The 6,311-nt window shown below is 46.9% G+C and overlaps 1 protein-coding gene across 2 annotated transcripts in view; it reads right to left on the reverse strand.

Moving 5' to 3' along the window:
* WDR33 (WD repeat domain 33) overlaps positions 1 to 4,974 on the reverse strand; it is a 935,332-nt gene extending 930,358 nt beyond the window's left edge. The window contains exon 1 of one of the 2 annotated variants that reach the window (XM_069617826.1): positions 4,681 to 4,974. The gene's annotated coding sequence lies outside the window, so the exon portion shown is untranslated. The remainder of the gene's footprint in view (positions 1 to 4,680) is intronic. The other variant, XM_069617825.1, reaches the window with a different exon arrangement.
* Between the last annotated feature and the right edge of the window lie 1,337 nt (positions 4,975 to 6,311).

Below are 6,311 nucleotides of genomic sequence, written 5' to 3' on the forward strand. Positions count from 1 at the left end.
CGATGGAATCTTAAAACCAAGGACGGGTATTTGTTCAAGGACAATGGCCTGGTCATTCCCACACAGAGACTGCGACAAAGGATTACAAGCCTCTGTCATGATACCCTTCCTTCATGACATCATGGCATTACCAACACTCTGTTTAATGCAAAGACCGTTTGGTGGCCAAAAATGAAGCTTGACGTCCAGCAGTACCTCCAAGCCTGTGCAGTCTGCAATTAAAACAAGCATGATAACAAGAGGCCGGCGGTTCTCCTACTCCAACCAACAAGGCCCTGGGAATTTATTGCTACAGACTTTATTGTGGAACTACCACCTTCCAGGGGATATGCAACTATCATGGTTACCATTGATTTATTCACTCACATGGCTCATTTTACACCCTTGAATAAATTACCATCTTCCTCAGAACTCGCTGGAGTCTTCCTGGAACACATATTCCGACTCCCTTCCAAGATCATATCACACATAGGTCCTCAATACATCTCAATTCTGGAAATACTTATGCCGTATACTAGGAATCCAACGTGCCCTCTCCTCAGGTTATCATCCACAGACCAACGGAGGTACAGAACGTGTGAACCCAACCCCGGAGCAGTATCTTCGTTGTTTCACCACCAAGGTCCAGGACGATTGGTCTCTTAATACCTGTGGCTGAATTTGCCTACAACAATTCGGATCACTCGGCTGTCAAGACCAGCCCCTTCTTCTGCAGCCAAGGATTCCACCCTTCGGTTCTACCACCACTTCCTACAGTCGACTCATGGATTGAAACCCTCATCAACGTAAACAAGGAAGCCAAAGAACACCTCAAAAGGACCCGAGCTAACACCAAGAACTATGCTGACTCCAAAAGAAGACCAGGACCTTCCTATGCAGTGGGTGATGAGGTCTGGCTATCCTCGAAACTACTGCCTCGACACTTACGACCTAATAAGTTGGCTCCTCGGTACTATGGCCCTTTTTCCATAAAGGAAATCATTAACCCAGTGGCCTTCCAAATCAAATTACCAGACTCCTGGAAGAGGATCCACCCAGTGTTTCACACATCTCTAATGAAATCATATGTCCAGACCTCCCAGTCTGCTCCAAGATCTACCCCTGTGGTTGTCGATGACCAGTTAGAATGCAAAGTGTCCTGAATATGTGACTCCAGGTACAGACGTGGTCAGCTACAGTATCTGGTGGAGTGGAAAGGCTATCCACCCAGTGAACGCACCTGGGAACCGGTCTCAAACCTAAATGCCCCCAGGCTACTTCAAAAGGTACCACCTTATACACCTAGGGAAACACGGAGGAACAGGCCTTCGGAGCAGGCAATCTGTCATGAACCATCGGACGCGTCCTTTCAGGACTTCCTGGTCCCTGTCCCATAGGGGCTTGCACTCAGCAGTACTCCCAACATGACCACTGAACGTGGAATACTCTTTACCAGTTTCAGTGCCGTACGCATTAAGTTCTATAAAGCAGGCATGCCCCCGCGGCCCTGCGCATCTCAACGCTACCGCTTGCCGTGGCTAGACGTGTGCTGCCATAGTTCGCTTGTGTTTTTCCTTCGATTCCTGGTTCCCCTAAATTCCTCCTTCACTCCCCTCCTTTTTGTCCCCCTTGCATACTGGATCTCCGTGCACTAGTCTTCCGTGTGCATTATTCGCCGTTTTTCTGGATTTCCTCGGACTTCCCAGACATCAGAACGTTCCCAGGATCGGAGCGCTGAACGCACGCTGGAACCCGAGGACCTGCACACTGGGTTATACAAGACCCGAACTCTACAAAAGGGGAAAATCTGTGACACATGCGAGTTGTGCAAGTAGTTCAGGCACTCCCACACTCCACCCTTTATCTTTCCGGCTACTCATTTCACATTTAGGAGCAACGAGCAGCATTTCAACGTCATTCCGAAAATGAAGTTATGTGGAATAACAGCCAGAGCAGGCGAGTGGTGACACGAGGCTACCCTACAGGCAAATATGCCTTTGTGTTCTTAACAGAAAACCTATAAAATGACCACAAAACAAAATATATGTACAGGATACTTCAGGTCTGCCATAATCAACAAAGGCATCTTGCATGCCGCACCCCCCAGCTATACCCACAAACACCCCCTTCTGCATCCACGTGAGATCATGGAGTCCATGCAAATGGAAGTAAAAGTATACATCCTAATTACATAAGATGAGCAAGTGGGGAAGAATTTGGGATGCGCCGATTATACAGGAGTCGACCACTGTTGCCAGGACCGCCTATTATAAGCGACGTTGGGCTTGTTCTTGCCCAGAGTCGCTTATAATATTTGGAGGCCGCTTGTCGCGATTTTTGTCCGCTTGTTGGACCGTCTGTGCGCATGTAATTGGGCTTGTTTACATTACAGTTAAGCCCATTACACGACGCATAGAGAGTCCAGCACCAGGCTGCTGGCAGCACTTTACCATATGCTCCTTTGTCTTGCTCCCTTTATTATGCATATGCGTTGGGCACCAATGGGATTGTTATCTACCCACTAGGTGGCCCATCAATGCCAAATGCCTAAACATATGCAAAAAGAAAGCTCACTTTAAAAGTTGAGTTGTGCTGTCAGACCCACTGACATTTAAAGAAGGGATTGTTTTAGTTTAGCAAATGTTTTTAAGAACATAGTCACACTATAGCAATGTTATCCTGGTAACATCACCAGTGCTGCTGCATTATCCACTAAAGTCCTTTTTTTGGTTGTAAGACATGGTTAGATATCCATGGATTACGTCATTGGAGTCTGAATACAACATCTTCTCAGAGAGAGTTTATTATTTTCAAGCTTCCAGATGGCCATGTTACAGTGTTTTTTAAATTCTAATTCGGTTTGTTCTTGGTTCACCCCCAGAATAGGCACACTTCCATCTGAAATTGTCAATCTGTAGAACACGTGCAGGTCGTCCATCGTCCCCACTACAATTGGCAGATACTGCAAACGGATGACCAGCCATGTTGAGCCGTAACCAGTAATACACATCTGTAAAACCAATAGATGTTTTCTTAACAAGCAGTAGTGGAGATCCAAGCCAATCCTGTGGGCAACCAATTAAAACCAAGTTTGAAACTTTTTGTGCCCCATTTAGCTGTATATGGTGATCAATTTCAACGTAGATGTACCTTGCGATCAGCGGCCAGGATTACCAGTTTTTCAAACAGCGGTTTGCCACAGGTTCCTGTCCAGTCACATCCCAGAGACAGCGAATGCGCTATACCCAAACACTGCCTGCTCTACCGCCACAGATTATTCGGTATTGAACATAGTCAACCAGATGTTTATGATACCCATACTTTAGCCAAGTTATGTTGCTACACAACGTTTATTAACAAATCTCAAAGTGAATGAAATATAGTAGTGTAAAAAGAATATATTTCAGGCCTGCATTATTTTGCAATCTGGGACTTCTAGTCTCCATGCAATAAAATATTGTTGTTCTAACACACTATCAGTGTTCTGTCTATGTATGTTTTTCTTGCGGTTTTATGTTTCTTTCTTTTGAGACCTGGTGCACGCTTGTTTTTCAGCTTATTTGGATGGGAGTCGGCTTGTTTTGAAAGGCAATCAGCTTATTTTTTCCTTCTGACCTGGCAACACTGGAGTCAGCTTGCGTAAGAGGAAGGAAAGAGCAGGGGCACAATCCTCGTTTCTTCATCAAGGTCCTCCGTTCTGAATGGCATGTGCTTATATTTTCACTAGGCTCAAAGAATTAACAACCTAATTTGGAAACATATGAGGTTTCTTAATGTGGATTTCGTGCTTGAAGTGTCGGATAAGAGCCAGCTGAACCCAGTCCTCAGCTCATTGTATAAATGAGATGGACCATGAGCCCCCCCCCCCCCCCTCCCCATTTTCTGCCATGCAATTCAGGAAGCAACCACTCCCACTACATCTACAAGAAAGTAACATTATTGCATGTAGCACCACTAAGCTGCTTGACCGCAGCCCCAAGGATTTTGCTAAGGGGATGTTTAACCATTTGCACGATCGAACATGCGGAATGATATTGCCCATAGCCATTTTTGGTGGGTCAGCGGTGTTGGCTGGATGAGAGGGAGCAGGATGACCACCATGGAAGATGGACATTGGTGCGGCAGGTGATGAACAGCCAGTGCTGGCTTAATGAAGGAGAAAAACAACCCAATCCGATGACACATGGAAAAGGGGCTCAAGTGCCAGCCTGTGTGGGGATCGGGGGGTAAGGAGGGCTGGAAAATGTGGCAGCCCGTAAATATTTGGGGCAGTCTAGTACCTTCTCGCGGAAACATGGGGGCAGGCACTACTGGTTCAATGGAGAGGGCGTTGTTTCTTTGGGGTTGAGTAAGCAGTCTGTTCCGGTTCTTAAAACTGGGGGGGGGGGGGGGGGTGGAATGTGGTGTAGAGATGGTTAAATACAAAAAAGTTACGTGCATACAGAAAACATGAGAACGGCGATATACCAACAAGGGTAAAGCAGCACTCTTTCTCTTATGTACTACCAATACTGGACTGAATGATACAGGTCGGATCCGTTTTCGAGGACCAGCGGTGACGTTATGTACTACGTAAAGTATGGCATGGGGGGGGGGTGAGAGATTAGTGGGCTAAAGGAGGATCGATACTTCCAAGTGGTAGAGCAAGCAGGCTTCGGTGCCCGCTATTTCCCGCGTGTAAATTGTAATGTGTTCTCTTACCTCCAGTGTCCTCAAAGTGAGCAGGCCGTACCCCCTCTGACAGGCCTCAACTTGCTTCACTCCCCGAAGCCCGCCGCTTTCCTCAGGCTTGGCTCTAGGCCACAAGATTACTTCCGCGTCCGCTAGATCTTAACCAACAACACCCCCAATGAGATAGGAGTCCGCGGCAATCACTTCACCAAGGTATCCCTCCGCCGTTAAGGCGAGCACCGGTCGCCATCTCCTAAGCCCAGCTTCACCGTTGCTACGTTCTCGCTCTGCGTCATTGCGACAATGCGTACGAGCGTCGACACTAGCACCCACAGAAAGCAAAGCTCTTGTACACTCATGGCTAGCTGGCCGCAGCCATGTTAGGTGGAAGAAAATCGCGAAAAGTGATGACTGAATGGGTACAGCGACTACTTATCCTCTCTAGTGTTTAGATGTCTTTAAGTACGGCCAAGCGAGCCCTGTTGTTTCGTGCGTTCCATGACGAATAAACTAGAGATTGTTTTATACTCACAATATTGAATTCATTTTAGATCAAATAACAAAATGAGGATGGGCATACAGTATTGTAAGATGGGTAATGATGAACATAAAATAAGCTATCATAAAGGCCATAACATATTAAAGTATAAAAACTGCATAAAACATTATCTTAGAAAATACAGTCTATTCAACCAGTGTTGATGATGGGACTACAAGTTTAGAGTACTTCTCGATAATCCGCATGACTCCTATTCCTGCTCTTCCTCGGCACGGTACTTACTTTTGTGGGCCGCGCCTCCACTCACCGGAACCTCTCGTCTAACTTTAATGACTTCTTCCCTCCCAGAAGTTATAATACTGCCTTAGTGCATTACCCATCAGCTAACCATTTCCAACCAAGGGTCATGGGCCTATAGCTCTGAACCATTTGTGTCGCAAAGGTGGGTGAAAACACCCGATTTTATTTTTGGCGGGTGAGAGGCCCATTGAAACGAATCGGCGTGCAGGAGGCTTGGCAGATGAGTCCGCTGTTTACAAGGTGGGTGACACCCGCCAAAAGCGTGTGAGAGCTATGTGGGCCCTCAGTCATAGCTCTCAACCATTTGTGCTGCAAAGGCGGGTGAAATCACCCGATTTTGGTTTTGGCGGGTGAGACACCCATTGGAATGAATGGGCATGGAGGATGCTTGGCGGGTGATACAGCCCTTTACAAGGCGGGTGGACACCCGCCAAAAGCGTGTGAGTTGAGTGCTATGCCTCAGTGCTTGAAATGCAAACACAAACACAATGCAAACACAAAGGTGCAGGTACTCCCAGGGGCGCTGTTGCATGCACACTGATGGCTGCCTAGCGGTTGAGCTCCGCTCCGGTTAAATACTTTTCATAGCTCTCAACCATTTCTGTCACAAAGGCGGGTGAAAACACTGATTTTGTTTTTGGCGGCTGAGAGCCCATTGAAATTAATGGGCGTGCAGGAGACTTGGCAGGTGAGTCAGCTCTTTACAAGGTGGGTGACACCCGCCAAAAGCGTGTTAGTTGACAGCTATGCCTTTTGTCAAAAATATCCTGCTTCAGGGCCACCCAGTCAAGAAACTCAGCCTGAATCCTGTGTGGCAATGTTCTAGTATAGATAACTATGTTTATTAACAGTATGCTCACGA

This window comes from Ambystoma mexicanum, chromosome 10 (genome assembly GCF_040938575.1).
Source record: "Ambystoma mexicanum isolate Mex_15411 chromosome 10, UKY_AmexF1_1, whole genome shotgun sequence".
NCBI lineage: Eukaryota > Metazoa > Chordata > Amphibia > Caudata > Ambystomatidae > Ambystoma > Ambystoma mexicanum.